The sequence below is a fragment of the Orcinus orca genome, chromosome 3, assembly GCF_937001465.1.
Source record: "Orcinus orca chromosome 3, mOrcOrc1.1, whole genome shotgun sequence".
NCBI classification, from domain to species: Eukaryota; Metazoa; Chordata; class Mammalia; order Artiodactyla; family Delphinidae; genus Orcinus; species Orcinus orca.
The window spans coordinates 72,189,326-72,207,939 of record NC_064561.1 but is presented as its reverse complement, the minus strand read 5'-3'; positions in this window follow the sequence as shown (position 1 = coordinate 72,207,939).

Here is an 18,614-nt window from a genome sequence, read left to right as displayed (position 1 = left end):
TAATGCTGCTATGAACATTCATGTACAAGTTTTTGTGTGGACATATATTTTCAGTTCTCTTGGGTGTATACCTAGGAGTGGGATTGCTGGGTCATATGGTATCTCTGTGTTTAACTTTTAGAGGAACTGTTAAATGGTTTTCCAAAGTGGCTACATCAGTTTACATTCCCACCAGCAATGTTTAAAAGTTCCAGTTTCTCTACATCCTCACCAACCCTTGTTATTATCTTTTTAATTATAGCTATTCTAGTGGATGTAAAGTAGTATCTAATAGTGGTTTTGACTTGCATTTCTCTCATAACCAAGGAAGTTGGACATCTTTTCGTGTGCTTATTACCCTTTTGTATATTTTCTTCGTCTGTTAAATGTCTATTTAAATCCTTTGCCCAGTTTTATTTATTTATTTTTTTTGCGGTACGCGGGCCTCTCACTGTGGTGGCCTCTCCCGTTGCGGAGCACAGGCTCCGGACGCGCAGGCTCAGCGGCCATGGCTCAGGGGCCTAGCCGCTCCGCGGCATGTAGGATCTTCCCGGACCGGGGCACAAACCCGTGTCCCCTGCATCAGCAGGCGGACTCTCAACCACTGCGCCACCAGGGAAGCCCCTTTGCCCAGCTTTTAATTGGATTATTTATCTTTCTTTTCTTGAGTTGTAAGAGTTCTTTATATATTCTGGACACAAGATCTTTGTGAGATAGATGATTTGCAAATATTTTTTCCCATGTGTGTTGTCTTTTCATTTTCTTGATAGTGCTTTGAAGCATACAAGTTTTTAGTTTTAATGAAGTTAAATGTATCTTTTTTTTCCCCTTTGGCTGCTTGTACTTTAGATATCATATCTAAGAAACCATTATCTAATCCAAGGTCATGAAGATTTATGCCTATGTTTTATTCTAAGAATGTTATAATTTTATTTCTTGCATTTAGGTTTATCTATTTCGAGTTAATTTTTTTATATGGTATGAAGTAGAGGGTCCAAATTCATTTTTCTTTTGTATGTAGATAGTTCTCTCAGCATTATTTATTAAAAAGACAATTATTTCCCCCGTTTAATTTTCTTGGAACCCTTGTCAGAATTCATTTGGCCATTCTGGACTCTCAATTCTATTTTGTTGATCTATATGCATATCCTATGGAAGTATCACACAGACTTGATTTGTAGCTTTATAGTAAATATTGAAATCTGGAAGTATGAGTCTTCCAGCTTTTTCTTCTTTTTCCAAATTGTTTTGGTTACTCTGGATCCTTTGCATTTCCATATTAATTTTAGAATCATCTTGTCAGTTTCTGAAAAAAATTGAAATGCAGTTGAAATTTTGAGAGATTGAGTTGAATCTGTAGATCAATTTGGGGATTATTGCCGTTTTAGCATTATAAAGTCTTACAGTCCTTGAACATGGGATGTCTTTCCATTTATTTAGGTCCTCTTTAATTTCTTTGAATAAGTTTTATGGTTTCAGGGTACCTGTCTTGCCACCTTCATTTGTTAAATTGTATCACTAAGTATTTTATTCTTTTTGACGCTATTGTAAATGAAATTGCTTTCTTAATTTCATTTTCAGATTGTTCATTCCTAATGTATAGAAACACAACTGCTTTTTGTATATATATCTTGTATCCTGTGATCTTGCCAAATAAGTTTATTAGCTCTTACACGTTTTTTTTGAAGAAGTCCTTAGAATTTTCTATATACAAGGTCATTTAATCTGAAAATAGTCTTTTTGTTCATCTATTTACTGCCTTTTGCGTTCAGTAAATATTTTCTATTGTACTGTATAATTTCCTTGTCATTTCTTTTACTATATATTTTTGAGTTATTTCCTTAGTGGTTCCCCTGGTGATTATAAATTAATTTACAACAATCTAGTTCAGATTAATACCAAATTAACTGCAATAGTGTACAGAAACTTTGTCCCTATATGGCTTCATTCTTTCCCTCCTCCTTCGTGCTTTGTCATATAAATTATACCTTTATACATTGTATGTCATCAACATACAGATTTGTAATTATTGCTTTCTTTACCTATGTATTGATAGTTACTTTTACCAGTACTCTTTATTTTTTCATGGAGATTCAAGTTACTCTCAGGTGTCCTTTGATTTCAGCCTGAAGGAGTTCCTTTGCATTTCCTGTAGAGCAGATCTGCTAGCAACAAATTCTCTCAGTTTTTGTTTACCTAGGAATGTCTTAACTTCTCCTTCATTTTTTGAAGGATAATTTTGCTAGATACAGAATTCTTGGTTGGCAGTTTTTGTCTTTCAGTACTTGGCAGTATTTTTCTTATATGTCATACCACTGCCTCTGGCTGCCATGATTTCTGATGATAAAATCAGCTGTTAACCTCTTTGAGAATTCCTTGTATGTGAAGAATTCCTTCTTTCTTATTGCTTTCAAGAATCTATTTTTGGCTTTGTCTTTTGAAAGTTTGATTATGATGTGTCCAATCTTTGAGTTTTTCAGTTTATCTTGCCTGGATTTTGCTGAGCTTCTTGGTTGTGTAGATTAATGTTTTTCATCAAATTTGAGAAGTTTTCAGTTATTATTTCTTTTTTTTTAATTAATTAATTAATTTTTATTTTTTAGTTTTTGGCTGTGCTGGGTCTTTGTTGCTGCGTGCAGGCTTCTTCTAGTTGCGGTGAGCGGGGGCTGCTCTTTGTTGCGATGCACAGGCTTCTCATTGTGGTGGCTTCTCTTGTTGCAGAGCATGGGCTCTATGCACATGGGCTTCAGTAGTTCTGGCATGAGGGCTCAGTAGTTGTGGCTCATGGGCTCTAGAGCACAGGCTCAGTAGTTGTGGCACACTGGCTTAGTTTCTCCTCAGCATGTGGGATCTTCCTGGACCAGGACTCAAACCTGTGTCTCCTGCATTGGCAGGCGGATTCTTAACCACTGCACCACCAGGGAAGTCCCTCAGTTATTATTTCTTTAAATATTCTTTCTGCCCCTTTCTCTCTCTCTCCTGTCCTTCTGGGACTTCCATTATGCATATATTGGTATTCTTGGGGGTTCCCCACAGGTCTCTAAGCCTCTGTTCATTTTTCTTCATTCTTTTTTCTTTCTGTTTCTTAGATTGGATCATCTCAATTGACATATCTTCAAGTTTCCTGATTCTTTCTTCTCCCTGATCAAATCTTCTGCTGAGCAGAAGAGAATGTTTTATTTTAGTAATTGTGTTTTCCAACTCTAGAATTCTTATTTGGTTCTTTTACGTATAATATCTGTTCTTTATTGAAATTCTCTATTTGGTGAAACATTGTTCTCATACTTTACTTTTTTATACATGATTTCCCTTAGTTCTCTGAATGTTTAAAGTAGCTGATTTATAGTCTTTGTCTAGTATGTGCAATGTCTGGTTTTCCTAAGGGACTGTATGTACTGGCTATTCTCTGTACGTAGTCCCTACATGAAATCGTGTGCCTGTATCTGGCCATCAGATCCATGACCCCAGGGAAAATGCTTGTACCTATGTAGGATGTAAACATCCTCCCTCTTTCTATCTACTGTGGGCTAAGGGCAGAGGATCAAAAATGAGGAGGCTACTCCTCACAACTCATTAAATTACAGTGTCTGCCTTCTCTGCTTACAACCACTAGTATTTACCTAAGGTTGCTCTCAAGAACACTTGTGAACCAATTGATTCTCTATCTCTTGCATACCTTTGTAGCTAAAAGAGAGTGGTAGTCATCTATACAAAATAAAATAAGATCATTCTAGCCTGTGAGATTTTTTTTTTTTTTTTTTTGCGGTACGCGGGCCTCTCACTGTTGTGGCCTCTCCCGTTGCGGAGCACAGGCTCCAGACGCGCAGGCTCAGCGGCCATGGCTCACGGGCCCAGCCACTCCGCGGCACGTGGGATCTTCCCGGACCGGGTCACGAACCCATGTCCCCTGCATCGGTAGGCGGACTGTCAACCACTGCACCACCAGGGAAGCCCTAGCCTGTGAGATTTAAATTAGACTTGAACTTTTACTGAAAAAAACTGTTCTTTATCTCACTGGGTATAAATATGTAATCAAGGAAGATCTGTTCTTTATTTAAATCCATTCTTTTCGAATGAGAGTCTCTTGGTTTTAAAATCCTGCCAGAGAATTTTTTTGTCAGAACTGACCATTTGAGTTTAAGGTTTCAGAATGTACTAAGCCCAGTCAATAGACAGTCCTCACTCTATCAGATACTTACAGACCCACAGTGGGCATATTTCCTCACCCAGTTTCACCATCTGCTAGTACTTTGACCAACAGAAAGCAAACATCCCGGGGCCACCTAGGGAAACAAAGACTTAGATTACCCCAAGCCGTGGTAAACAGATGTGATTGGCCCACTGAGCTTTGAACCCTGAAATTGCACCACACACAGACACGGTCAGAACATTGCCAGAGGTTATAACACACACATTCTTGGCGCCATTGTTCGGATTGACTCAGACCAGCTGAACATCTTAAACTGAGTAACAAGTGGATTATGATAATGGAAGAAATGATGCTCTCCTGTTAGGGGACTAAATTGTCTCTCTAGCTACTGATACCTCCTAAAAAAGGAACTGTCAACATGAGTGACTGTCAAAGTTACAGTACTGCTTCACTGTTCAGTGACTCAAGTTCATGTTCAGTGAGTAGTTTGTGCAAGGCACTCAACTAAGCGCTGTGAGAATGTGAAGATGAGTAGGGAGGCAAGCAAGCCAGGAAAGACTGAGAACATGGCAGGGGTCAACCCTGGATGTGAGAATGAGGGTGAGTGCAGGCCCAGGAGGAGTGAAACAGGTGTGGGGAGTGTTGATGGTCTTGAAGTTGGCCAAGCCCATGCAGCATTTCAGAGGGCCTTGGAAATCAAGACTGTGTGTGTTGATTTCCCACTGTGTTGCTTGTTTCTAACAATAAAGATGGAATTTAAAAATTTCATTTGACCCTAGGGAGATCTGGAACTGCTCCAGGAATACTCATGTTGGATGCTGTGAGAGAGGACAGGGAAGTCATTGTTGGATGTTTAGATATTTGTGCAAAGACTAAATATACTTGTGTTTTTATCTGTTTTCAAAGTTTATTTTTAAATTGTTTCATCAGACGGTATCTCAGAGATATAAAACTTTTTTTTCCTGTTATTTCTAAATAGGAACTATCAAGGAAAGGAACTGGGTTGGACCTGATGTTGGTTGGACATAAAAGACAGAGAGCATGACCTTCAAAGGAGATGACTCTAAGGAAACCTTTGCCAGACAACAGGGTAAACAGAACTTTTCAGGGAAAGTGTAACAGTGCTAGCCTAGAAGTATCTTTTGCAATTATGAATTCAGAAAATTTGTTTCTGCTGGAGATATTTTCTCTCTACAATTAACAAAAGGGTATCCATTTGTATTAGGGTTCTCCAGAGAAACAGCACTGGTAGGGTGTGTGTGTGTGTGTGTGTGTGTGTGTGTATACACAAATAACAGAACATATTTTTTCTATATAGAATATATATATATATATATATACACAAAATAGCCCTCTGTATACTGTATTCTAAAGAGAGAGAGTATGTTTTATTTTAAGGAATTGGCTTATGCAGTTGTGGAGGCTGGCAACTCCAAAATCTGCAGGTCAGGTGGGCAGGATGGAGACCTAGGGAAGAGTTGATGTTACAGCTTGGAGTCCAAAGGCAGTCTGGGGGCAGAATTCCCTCTTCCTTGGGGGACCTCCCTCTTTTGTCTCTCAAGACCTTCAACTGATTGACTAAGGCTTTCCCACGTTATAGAGAGTAATTTGCTTTACTCAAAGTCTACTGATTTAAGCGTTAATCTAAAAAGTACCTTCACAGAGACATTTAGATGGTCTCTGACCAAATACCTGGGTACCATGGCCTATGCAAGTTGATACATAAAATTAACTATCGCAACATTGTAGCACCTTTGCTTCAGGAGTAAAAATTTAACTCTGTGCTTTGACTTCAAGAGTTGAACCAGAACAGAAGCAAAGCTTGGCATGCCATGGGGGCTTTCATGGGACTTCAGGAAATTTCATTTTGTTGGTTTAATTTATGGACGCTTTATATACCCAAGTACAATCTCATTGAAAACGTTCCTTACGGTCTGTTCAATTTAAAACCTTTGGTGAGGAGTTAGAGGAGAAATAAGACATAATGAAAATGATGGAGCCCTAATTCTCACATTTCATTAGCATGTTTTGCATTTTGTGAGCGCTCTGCACATCTCTTTGTGTTTTACCAGTGCCAAACCATACAGAAACAGAAGGGCTGTGAGAGAAGAGCAAAGAGTGGGTGCTGTAGAGAGCAAATGGAGAATCCTGCAAGGGAAAGTGCACTGAGGTTAGCCTGCAGCCCCCCACGTGTTCAATAACAAATAGCAAATGATAAGCTGTTCCAATTTATCATTTAAGAGCAATGTTAGAAGAATTTCTGGCCCATATTTTTTGAAACAAAAACCTGCTAAATGAAAAACAAGTCACCTGCTAAATGACTTCGTGTTTTTGTTGATCATTATCAAATATTCTGAAACATCTTTTTGTTAGTTAGTTTGTTCCTTTCTTCCCAAAACCTTGTTGTAAAAAAAGAAAGAAAGAAAAGAAAAAACGTTACTGTGCCAAAATTAGAAGGCTTACGCATCGATCTTCGTTTCATGATTGAGGGGACTTCATTCCTTGTTGTGTTTCTTTAAAAGAGAACAAAGCACCTTTTTGTTTTCAAGTTTACTGCCTCATTTGTCCCTGCTCCTTGTTTGTGCCAAAACTGAAGCTCAGACACGTGAAGCGATGCCTGTCTGACTCCTGAGAAGCTGTCCTGAGTCCGTTCTCCTATCTCCAAGGACGGTCTCCCTGGGCAATTACTAATCCCGGGTCTCTTGGAATCACAGGAGCTCCAGGACTGAATATGTAGGGTAAATGTTTTCCCTTGTAAGTCTCACATTCACCTAATTCATGGAATGCCCCAAAGGAGAGATAGTGCTCTCTTCTGCAAGAGACAGAAAATATTGGGGAGTTGGGGGACCTAATTATAGTCTTACCTGAGGATGTGACGTGTGAAGGTGATGGGATGGTCTGGAACACGGAAGGAGAATAAGTGGCAATAAAGAAACATTTTCAACTGGGGACAAGGTATGTTGGAGCCCACGTAGAAGAGCCTCAATCTTCTGAGATGAGATGGGTAGAAAATGTGAGAGTTGCAAGGAAATGACCTGGAGCTTGAGATTAAGCATGGTTTGTACTGGCCATGGGAGCTGATAAATGGGAAATGAAGGAAAGGATTGCCAAGCAGCTGGGACTCAGGCGGCCGGTCTCTGTGATGCTCCAGGAGTGTCCAGCTGCACAGGAGTGGGAGAAGAGGACGCGGCGAGCAGAGGGAGGCCCCAAGGTAGCTAAGCATAGAGTCGACAAGCTTGATCAGAAGGGCTGACCATGACATCTAGGCTGGACGAGAGGCAAGAAAGAAGGCCGCTGGGAACTGGGAGAGGTTTGAGAAACTAAAGTCATGATGAGATGAGCCATGACAGGACATGTCCATGGAACGCCTTCCTGCCTCAGCCACCACCACCCTGTGTCCTTGTGCGTTTGCCTTTTCTGATCACTTGCCTTTCTTTCTACTTCAGTGCCCTTCCCATTCTTTAAGGTTCAGTTCAAGTCCTGTCTGCTTCATGAAGTTCTCCTAGCTCTTTCTAGGTTTGTCAGTGCCCCTTCTTGAGACTCCCTCCCAACTTTTTTTCTGGGGCATTTAAGTTATTTCAGAATTATAGTCATATATTGTATCCATTGTATACATCTTACTTCCTTGTGAAGATGTGCCGCCTCTCGGGATAAGAACTGTCACACGCTGCTTTTATTTTCCTAACGTGGTTAAACACTGAACACAAATATGCTTAATGTTTCAAGTATAGGTTGATTTCCAGTAAATAAATGGCATTACTACCATATACTTGAGACTACTTGGTGGATTTTGTCAGATTTTTTATACTGGAGAGTTTGCAATATGCTGTGCTGGTCACTCATGAGAAGTTCAAAATATCTGTCAAATAATTCTTACTTCCAATATAATTTATCTCTCTGAACCATTTTGATTCCAATAAAATATTCATGGGAGAGGGGATCCCAAGAATATTTGCACAGCTATTAAGTTATGACAAAATCAGAAGACCTGACTTTGTCCAGACATTTTATATTTCCTTGGATGAAAGATAGAGCAAGTTTGCTCTTTCTTTTAATATAATGACCAGGATCTTGCAACAAATGAATATTAAATGATAGGTTATTATAGAGAACCATTGGTGTGTTGTACAGAAGACAACTTCTCTGTGTGGACCAAATGGTCACCTCTGTCTCTAGCTAGCTGATGGGCTTGGACAAGACACTTCCTCTTTCTGCTGTTTCCCTAGTCAGGAGTTGCATGGGTGGACTTTGGGCTTAAACAGTGTAGAGCTGTTGGAACCCCTGCAATCAGCAGGTCTGCATCGCTACAATGTGGTCTTCCACTAGTGGACGCCATGGAGCAGACTTCAGAGCCTCTGCATCTGCCCCTGGGAGCAGCCTGCGTGCCTTTCCCATGTGGAGGCATTTGGGTCTGAAATGGAGCAGGATTATGAAAGTCACTGGTATTAATTCGATTCCATCAGCTCTTCTAAAGGTCTTCCTTGGCCCTCTGGTTTTGAGTCATGCCCATTCTGGAAGCTTTGCTGTTTTGCCACCACAGCCTGTTGCCATTGAAACAGAGTTTATCCTTTGTGGAAAATGCTGATCCTCCTAAAGCCTTGCTCTCTTTCTTCATAGGGCAGTTAACCTTTTTCTACATAGTCAAGCTAGGTTTCAGCCTCCCTGGGCTCCTGGATTGATTCTCACAGGCAGAATCTTAGAAGTGACTTAAATTGTAGAAGTTCAGAGCAGAGGGAAACCTTAGGAATCATTCCAGCCAGATCCTCTTGTTTTACAGAAGAATGTCCAGTCCAGAGAGGAGAAGTGATTAGTCCAAAGCCACACAGCCTCTCAGGGAGTGATTCAGGGCTGGAGCCCAGGGATAATTGTGAAGCAGAAGTGGAACCAAAAAGGGACCCTCATCCAGGTGGTTCCCCTTATCTTTCATTAACTGTCCTCTCAGGTGCCTTCAGTGATGTGGAAGGTATGTGATTTGCAGCTTGCTTTAGTCTGTTTTTGTGTAAATATCCTTCATTTTACCTTTATTGGCAGCTCATTATGTGCCAAGTGCTGGGCTAAACTCCCAAAATGCAGTATGTCTCATTTAATCTCAGGCTTATAAGGATGGGTTCTGGAGCAAGCAACCTGGGCTCAAGTCCCAGCTGCACTTCTCAAGGGCCATGTGGGTTGGGACAAGTGATATACCCTGCTTGCACCTCACTTGCCTCTGCTGAACTTGGAGGATAATTATAGAACCTGTTTCTATTTGGTAAGATAATGCAAACAAGCCACTTAGCACCGGACCTGTCCCATAGGAAGTGCCCCCAGAAATGGGAGCTATCGTTTTTATCAGTCTTAGGCATTAGTTGTCTTCATATTGACATTCAACATAAGAACCATCTAAATGTTCTATTTCTCATTTATAATGTGAATGAACTATTGAGTGTGTATAACTACCAATGTGTTAATAACTGTATTGTTTTCACTTCATCGTACCAATAATGTTTTTGTGAGATGAATACATAAAACCAAAATGATATAATTATCCTTTAAAAAAATCTATTCTTCAAAAACAGCTTATTTTCTCACAATGCCTTTCTTTACCCTCAAATTCTAAAAGAGAAAAACAAAAAGAAGAAAATATTCCAGGTAAAGGGCATCTTCACACTTCTTTCTGATAGTTGCTTTTGTTTTTTCTTTTAAGGATTGGCACTCTGTTTATGGCTCTGACCAAATAACCCTTTTGGCTTTGGGGTTATGTACTTTCTAATCTGTAGGAGATAATCGCAGTTAACTTTTTTCTTCATAGAAGAGGACAGCAAAGACTTGAATCCCCCGTATTGGTTAATGTGGCAGTGTTGCCCAGAACCATGCGTAACGATAGACCCACGTGTTTACAAGTTACGTAAGGCTTTGCCTTGTTGACAGCCATCGAAGTTAACACCTCACAGCTCGAGGATTCTGCTTGATTTCCCCGTGTCAGGCTCGGCATTGAAAGCAATAACTGTTTGCAGCTTGATGCATTTTAAACCTGAAAACTGGGGTTCTAGATATAAATAGTATGAACAGTTGGACAACAGCGTTACCATCACGGTGAGATCACTTCCAGGAAAACACTGCAGTGTAGCAATGGGAATAACATCTGGCCTTTCAACAGTTGCATTTGATTTAGACTTGGACATCCTACATGAAATAGAGGCTGTATTTATTAATGACTTCAGTTTCCGTGCAATCACTCACTTTAACTTGCAAAGCAAGACCTCCACAGCCTATTCGTTAAACCTACTATGTTAGGGTATGGATGCAAAGCTCGCTTGACTTAGTAATTGCTCGCTTGCCTGTTCCTCCCTGCTCCATCCAGTCCCCCTTCATACCACGACAAAGGAATACAGACAGAGGGGATCCTAGGGAGCAAAGTTTGTTTGTTTTTTGTTGGTGGTGATAGACTGGGGCTGGGGCTGGAGAAAATGTCCATTAAATAAGATAAAATGTGAATCTTTTTTTTCCTCTCTTTATTTCAGCATCTGGATATCATTATAGTTTTCCCTGTGTAACAATGAAACCCTCAATTTTTTTTCGCTGGGTACTTGGCCAACCAAAATAAAAACTTTATTCCCAGCCTTCTGTGGAACTAGATGTGAAAGTAACTAAGTTCTGGCCAATGAGATATAAGCAGAAATAGTACTTGCAAATTCTAGAAAGTGTTTTTACGAGGACGTTATGAAATCCCTCTTCTTCTCCTTCCTGCATTTGGAATGTGATCCTAATAGCTGGAGTTTCAGCAGCCATTTTGGACTGAGGCAGCTTCAAAATGGAAAATATATATAGTGGAACAACAAGGTAGAACAAGGCTGGGTTTCTGGCACCATGGAGAGTCTTAATCCTAGGTGGAGAACCTCCAGATTATTGTGGAAAGTAGTAAAAAGGAGTAATGTGAATAAAATTTTCAATACAGCTCAATGATTTATCAATAAAAAAAGCTCTATATAATACCACTTGAGGAAAAAATGTATCTTGCAGTTTGAAGTGTAGAAAGTTTGTCCACTGTGTCAGTTTGCTGATCATGTTGTTTACCTTTCCCGTATTTCTACCGGCTTTTTGTCTGCTGCTTCTTTCAGTTACTGAAATTGGTGTGCAATAATTTCCACTATGATTGCACATTTCTCTTTCTCTTAGCGTTTGAAGCTTGATTTGTGTGCTAATATTTTGAGGCTATTTTATTAGAGGCCTACAGTTTTAGAATACTTATATTGTTCTCTGAATTAAACTATTTTTAAAAGTGTTCCTCTTTATGTCTGGTAATGCATTCTATTTTGCAGTCTACTTTACCTTTAGATATTAATATAGCAAAACCAAATCTATTTAGTGACTTCCATATTATCTTTTTCAATCCTTTCAATCTTTCTGTATCCGTCTGTTTTAGATATAGCTCTCGTAAATGGCATCTGTTTGGGTCTGTAGTTTTAATCGTCTTGTAATCTTGGTCTTTTAATTAGGGCGTGTAAAACTGTTTTAACCACCCTGAAGAAGCAAGATAGACCCTTACCCAAATTTTGGTTTGGATGTTGAGACGATGACAACATACAGACACACCAAGAGGGTATGAAAAGATTTATTACTTACGTAACAGGCTGTCTGGGAGAACAGGTGCAACCTCTCAAGCAGGCCTGAAATGGCTTGAGAGCAAGGAAGAGAGACTGTAGTTAGGAGACTGGGCTGGGATTGAGATGCCTTCAAACAACGGGGCTTGTGTGGCTTGAATCTCCCACTGGTGCCTTAGGAGGAAGTACCCATGTTTTTCTTAGCAGATGTAGCACAGAAGGGAAGAGGGAAGGCAGAGACTGAAGAACTGTCAGCAGTCAAACATCCCCAAACGGAGGCAGACTTTTTACTACCTAGACCAATTCACTTAATGTAAAAACTGATCCCTTTTCAATTAAATCTACCATCTTCCTCAGTGTGTTCTGTTTTCCTTGCCTGTTCTATATTATTTCTTCCCATTCTTGACCTCCTTTTGACTAATTATTTCTATATGGCATTTACCCCTCCATAAACTTGAAAGTTGTATGATTTGTAGTCATTCTTTTAATACTTATTCTAGAGATTACAGCGTGCATTATCCAAATCCAGTTTTCATTGGTGTTTTTGTTGCTTTCTGGACGCTCCAGTGGTTTTATTTAATACTTTAACTCTCTGCTATTGTTTGTATTTTAATATTTTATCTTGTAAACACACAGTACATCATTATTATTATATGCAGTTGAACGTCATTTAGATTTATTCACATATTTTCCATTTTCATTGTTCTTTGTTTCTTTCTGCATCTCCAGACTCCCATGTGGGATCATTATCCTTCTACCTGAAAGAGGCTTTTTAATATTTCTTATAGTGCAAAGTAGTTGGAGAAAAACTTACCTCATTTTTTATTTGTCTGAATTTTATCATGTCACAATTTCTGAAGGATGTTTTTCCTGGGTATAGAATTCTAAGTTACCATTGTATTTTTCAGCCCTCTGAAGATACCAGTGTCTTTTGACTCCCATTATTTCTCTTTAGCTTTAAGTCCAGTAGGGACTCCAGTGTCTTTTGACTCCAGTGTCTTTTGACTCCCATTATTTCTCTTTAGCTTTTGACTCCAATATTTCTCTTTAGTGTCTTTTGACTCCCATTATTTCTTTTGACTCCCATTATTTCTCTTTAGCTTTAAGTCCAGTAGGGACTCCATTGAAGGTCATCTGATTTTATTTGTTTTTGTCTTTGGTTTTCAACAGGTTTATTATGCTGTATCTGTGTGTGGATTTTCCTTTTTTTTTTAACATCTTTATTGGAGTATAATTGCTTTACAATGTTATATTAGTTTCTGCTATATAACAAAGTGAATCAGCTATATGTATACATATATCCCCAAATCCCCTCCCTCTTGTGTCTCCCTCCCACCCTCTGTATCCCACACCTCTAGGTGGTCACAAAGCACTGAGCTGATCTCCCTGTGAGATGCAGCTGCTTCCCACTATCTATCTATTTAGTATCTATCTATTTAATATTTGGTAGTATATATATGTCAATGCTACTGTCTCATTTTGTCACAGCTTACCCTTCCCCCCCCATGTCCTCAAGTCCGTTCTCTACGTCTGTGTCTTTAATCCTGTCCTGCCCCTAGGTTCGTGAGAACCTTTTTTTTTTTTTTTTAGATTCCATATATATGTATTAGCATATGGTATTTGTTTTTCTCTTTCTGACTTACTTCACTCTGTATGATAGACTCTAGGTCCATCCACCTCACTACAATAACTCAATTTCGTTTCTTTTTATGGCTGAGTAATATTCCATTGTATATATGTGCCACATCTTCTTTATCCATTCATCTGTCAGTGGACACTTAGGTTGCTTCCATGTCCTGGCTATTGTGAATAGTGCTGCAGTGAACCTTGTGGTACATGACTCTTTTTGAATCATGGTTTCTCCAGGGTATATGCCCAGTACTGGGATTGCTGGGTCATATGGTAGTTCTATTTTTAGTTTTTTAACGAACCTCCATAGTGGCTGTATCAATTTACACTCCCACCAACAGTGCAAGAGGGTTCACTTTTCTCCACACCCTCCACAGCATTTATTGTTTGTAGATTTTTTGATGATGGCCATTCTGACTGGTGTGAGGTGATACCTCATTGTAGTTTTGATTTGCATTTCTCTAATGACTGTGATGTTGAGCATCATTTCATGTGTTTGTTGGCAATCCGTATATGTTCTTTGGAGAAATGTCTATTTAGGTCTTCTGCCCATTTTTGGATTGGGTTGTTTGTTTTTTTGATCTTGAGCTGCATGAGCTGCTTGTATATTTTGGAGATTAGTCCTTTGTCAGTTGCTTCATTTGCAAATATTTTCTCCCTTTCTGAGGGTTGTCTTTTTGTCTTGTTTATGGTTTCCTTTGCTGTGAGAAAGCTTTTAAGTTTCATTAGGTCCCATTTGTTTATTTTTGTTTTTATTTCCCTTTCTCTAGGAGATGGGTCAAAAAGGATCTTGCTGTGCTTTATGTCATAGAGTGTTCTGCCTATGTTTTCCTCTAAGAGTTTTATACTCTCTGACCTTACATTTAGGTCTTTAATCCATTTTGAGTTTATTTTTGTGTATGGTGTTAGGGAGTGTTCTAATTTCATTCTTTTACATGTAGCTGTTCAGTTTTCCCAGCACCACTTGTTGAAGAGGCTGTCTTTTCTCCATTGTATATTCTTGCTTCCTTTATCAACGATAAGGTGACCATATGTGCGTGGGTTTGTCTCCGGGTTTCTATCCTGTTCCATTGATCTCTATTTCTGTTTTTGTGCCAGTACCATACTGTCTTGATCACTGTAGCTTTGTAGTATAGTCTGAAGTCAGGGAGCCTGATTCCTCCAGCTCTGTTTTTCTTTCTCAAATTGCTTTGGCTATTCGGGGTCTTTTGTGTCCATACAAATTGTGAAATTTTTTGTTCTAGTTCTGTGAAAAATGCCATTGGTAGTTTAATAGGGATTGCATTGAATCTGTAGAGTGCTTTGGGTAGTATAGTCATTTTCACAATGTTGATTCTTCCAATCCAAGAACATAGAATATCTCTCCATCTGTTGGTATCATCTTTAATTTCTTTCATCAGTGTCTTATAATTTTCTGCATACAGGTCTTTTGTCTCCTTGGGTAGGTTTATTCCTAGGTATTTTAGTCTTTTTGTTGCAGTGGTAAATGGGAGTGTTTCCTTAATTTCTCTTTCAGATTTTTCATCATTAGTGTATAAGAATGCAAGAGACTTCTGTGCATTAATTTTGTATCCTGCAACTTTACCAAATTCATTGATTAGCTCTAGTAGCTTTCTGGTAGCATCTTTAGGATTCTCTATGTATAGTATCATGTCATCTGCAAACAGCGACAGTTTTACTTCTTTTCCGATTTGGATTCCTTTTATTTCTTTTTCTTCTCTGATTGCTATGGCTAAAACTTCCAAACTCTGTTGAATAGTAGTGGTGAGAGTGGACATCCTTGTCTTGTTCCTGATCTTAGAGGAAATGGTTTCAGCTTTTCACCATTGAGAACGATGTTGGCTGTGGGTTTGTCATATGTGGCCTTTATAATGTTGAGGTAAGTTCCCTCTATGCCTACTTTCTGGAGGGTTTTTACCATAAATGGGTGTTGAATCTTGTCAAAAGCTTTTTCTGCATCTATTGAGATTATAATATGGTTTTTATCCTTCAATTTGTTAATATGGTGTATCACATTGATTGATTTGCGTATATTGAAGAATCCTTGCATTCCTGGAATAAACCCCACTTGAGCATGGTGTATGTTCCTTTTAATGTGCTGTTGGGTTCTGTTCGCTAGGATTTTGTTGAGCATCTTTGCATCTATGTTTATCAGTGATATTGGCCTGTAGTTTTCTTTTTTTGTGACATGTTTGTCTGGTTTTGGTATCAGGGTGATGGTGGCCTAGTAGAATGAGTTTGGGAGTGTTCCTCCCTCTGCTATATTTTGGAAGAGTTTGAGAAGGATAGGTGTTAGCTCTTGTCTAAATGTGTGATAGAATTCGCCTGTGAATCCATCTGGTCCTGGGCTTTTGTTTGTTGGAAGATTTTTAATCACAGTTTCCATTTCAGTGCTTGTGATTGGTGTGTTTGTATTTTCTGCCTCTTCCTGGTTCAGTCTTGGAAGGTTGTGCTTTTCTAAGAATTTGTCCATTTCTTCCAGGTTGTCCATTTTATTGGCATATGGTTGCTTGTAGGAATCCCTCATGATTCTTTATATTTCTGCAGTGTCAGTTGTTACTTCTCCTATTTCATTTCTAATTCTGTTGATTTTAGTCTTTTCCATTTTTTCTTGATGTGTCTGGCTAGTGGTTTATCAATTTTGTTTATCTTCTCAAAGAACCAGCTTTAAGTTTTATTGATCTTTGCTATCATTTTCTTCATTTCTTTTTCATTTATTTCTGATCTGATCTTTATGATTTCTTTCCTTCTGCTAACTTTAGGGTTTTTTTGTTCTTCTTTCTCTAATTGCTTTAGGTGTAAGGTTAGGTTGTTTATTTGAGATGTTTCCTGTTTCTTAAGGTAGGATTGTATTGCTATTAAACTTCCCTCTTAGAACTGCTTTTGCGCATCCCATAGGTTTTGCGTCGTCGTGTCTCCATTGTCATTTGATTCTAGGTATTTTCTGATTTCCATTTTGATTTCTTCAGTGATCACTTGGTTATTAAGTAGTGTATTGTTTAGCCTCCATGTGTTTGTATTTTTTACAGTTTTTTTCCTGTAATTGATATCTAGTCTCATAGCATTGTGGTCAGGAAAGATACATGATATGATTTCAGTTTTCTTAAATTTACCAAGGTTTGTTTTGTGACCCAAGATATGATCTACCCTGGAGAATGTTACATGAGCACTTGAGAGGAAAATGTATTCTGTTGGTTTTGGATGGAATGTCCTATAAATATCAATTACGTCCATCTTATTTAATGTATTATTTAAAGCTTGTGTTTCCTTATTTATTTTCATTTTGGATGATCTGTCCAATGGTGAAAGTGGGGTGTTAACGTCCCTTACTATGATTGTGTTACTGTCGATTTCCCCTTTCATGGCTGTTAGCATTTGCCTTATGTATTGCCGTGCTCCTATGTTGGGTGCATAAATATTTACAGTTGTTATATCTTCTTCTTGGATTGATTCCTTGATCATTATGTAGTGTCCTTCTTTGTCTTTTGTAATAGTTTTTATTTTAAAGTCTATTTTTTCTGATATGAGAATTGCTACTCCAGCTTTCTTTTGATTTCCATTTGCATGGAATATCTTTTTCCATCCCCTCACTTTCAGTCTGTATGTGTCCCTAGATCAGAAGTGGGTCTCTTTTAGATAGCATATATATGGGTCTTGTTTCTGTATCCATTCAGCCAGTCTGTGTCTTTTGGTTGGAGCATTTAATCCATTTACATTTAACGTAATTATATGTATGTTCCTATGACCATTTTCTTAATTGTTTTGGGTTTGTTTTTGTTAGATTTTTCCTTCTCTTCTGTTTCCTGCCTAGAGAAGTTCCTTTAGCATTTGTTGTAAAGCTGGTTTTGTAGTGCTGAATTCTCTTAACTTTTGCTTATCTGTGAAGGTTTTAATTTCTCCATCAAATCTGAATGAGATCCTTGCTGGGTAGAGTAATCTTGGTTGTAGGTTTTTCCTGTTCATTACTTTAAATATGTCCTGCCACTCCCTTCTGGCTTGCAGAGTTTCTGCTGAAAGATCAGCTGTTAACCTTATGGGGATTCCCTTGTATGTTATTTGTTGCTTTTCCCTTGCTGCTTTTAATATTTTTTCTTTGTATTTAACTTTTGATAGTTTGATTAGTATGTGTCTTGGCATGTTTCTCCTTGGATTTATCCTGTATGGGACTCTCTCCGCTTCCTGGACTTGATTGACTATTTCCTTTCCCATGTTAGGGAAGTTTTCAGCTATAATCTCTTCAAATATTTTCTCAGTCCCTTTCTTTTTCTCTTCTTCTTCTGGGATACCTTTAATCTGAATGTTTGTGCATTTAATGTTGTCCCAGAAGTCTCTGAGACTGTCCTCAGTTCTTTTCATTCTTTTTTCTTTATTCTGCTCTGCAGTAGTTATTTTCACTATTTTATCTTCCAGGTCACTTATCCGTTCTTCTGCCTCAGTTATTCTGCTATTGCTTCCTTCTAGAGAATTTTTAATTTCATTTATTGTGTTGTTCATCATTGTTTGCTCTTTAGTTCTTCTAGGTCCTTGTTAAACGTTTCTTGTATTTTCTCCATTCTATTTCCATGATTTTGGATCATCTTTACTATCATTATTCTGAATTCTTTTTCAGGTAGACTGCCTATTTCCTCTTCATGTGTTTGGTCTGGTGGGGTTTTACCTTGCTCCTTCATCTGCTGCATATTTCTCTGTCTTCTCATTTTGTTTAACTTACTGTGTTTGGGGTCTTCTTTTCGCAGGCTGCCGGTTCATAGTTCCCGTTGTTTTTGGTGTCTGCCCCCAGTGAGTGAGGTTGGTTCAGTGGCTTGTGTAGGCTTCCTGGTGGATGGGACTGGTGCCTGTATTCTGGTGGGTGGAGCTGAATCTTGTTTTTCTGGTGGGCAAGGCCACCTCCGGTGGTGTGTTTGGGGGTGTCTGTGAACTTAGTATGATTTTAGGCAGCCTCTCTGCTAATGGGTGGTGTTGTGTTCCTGTCCTGCTAGTTGTTTGGTATGGGGTGTCCAGCACTGGAGCTTGCTGGTCGTTGGGTGGAACTGGGTCTTAAATATGTCCTGGGTCTTAGTGTTGAGACGGAGATTTCTGGAAGAGCTCTTGCCGATTGATATTGCATGGGGCTGGGAGGTCTCTGGTGGTCCAGTGTCCTGAACTTGGCTCTCCCACCTTACAGGCTCAGGCCTGACACCAGCCTGGAGCACCAAGACCCTGTCAGCCAGATGGCTCCGAAGAAAAGGGAGAAAAAAGAAATAAAAAAATAGTAATAAATTTTAAAAAATTATTAA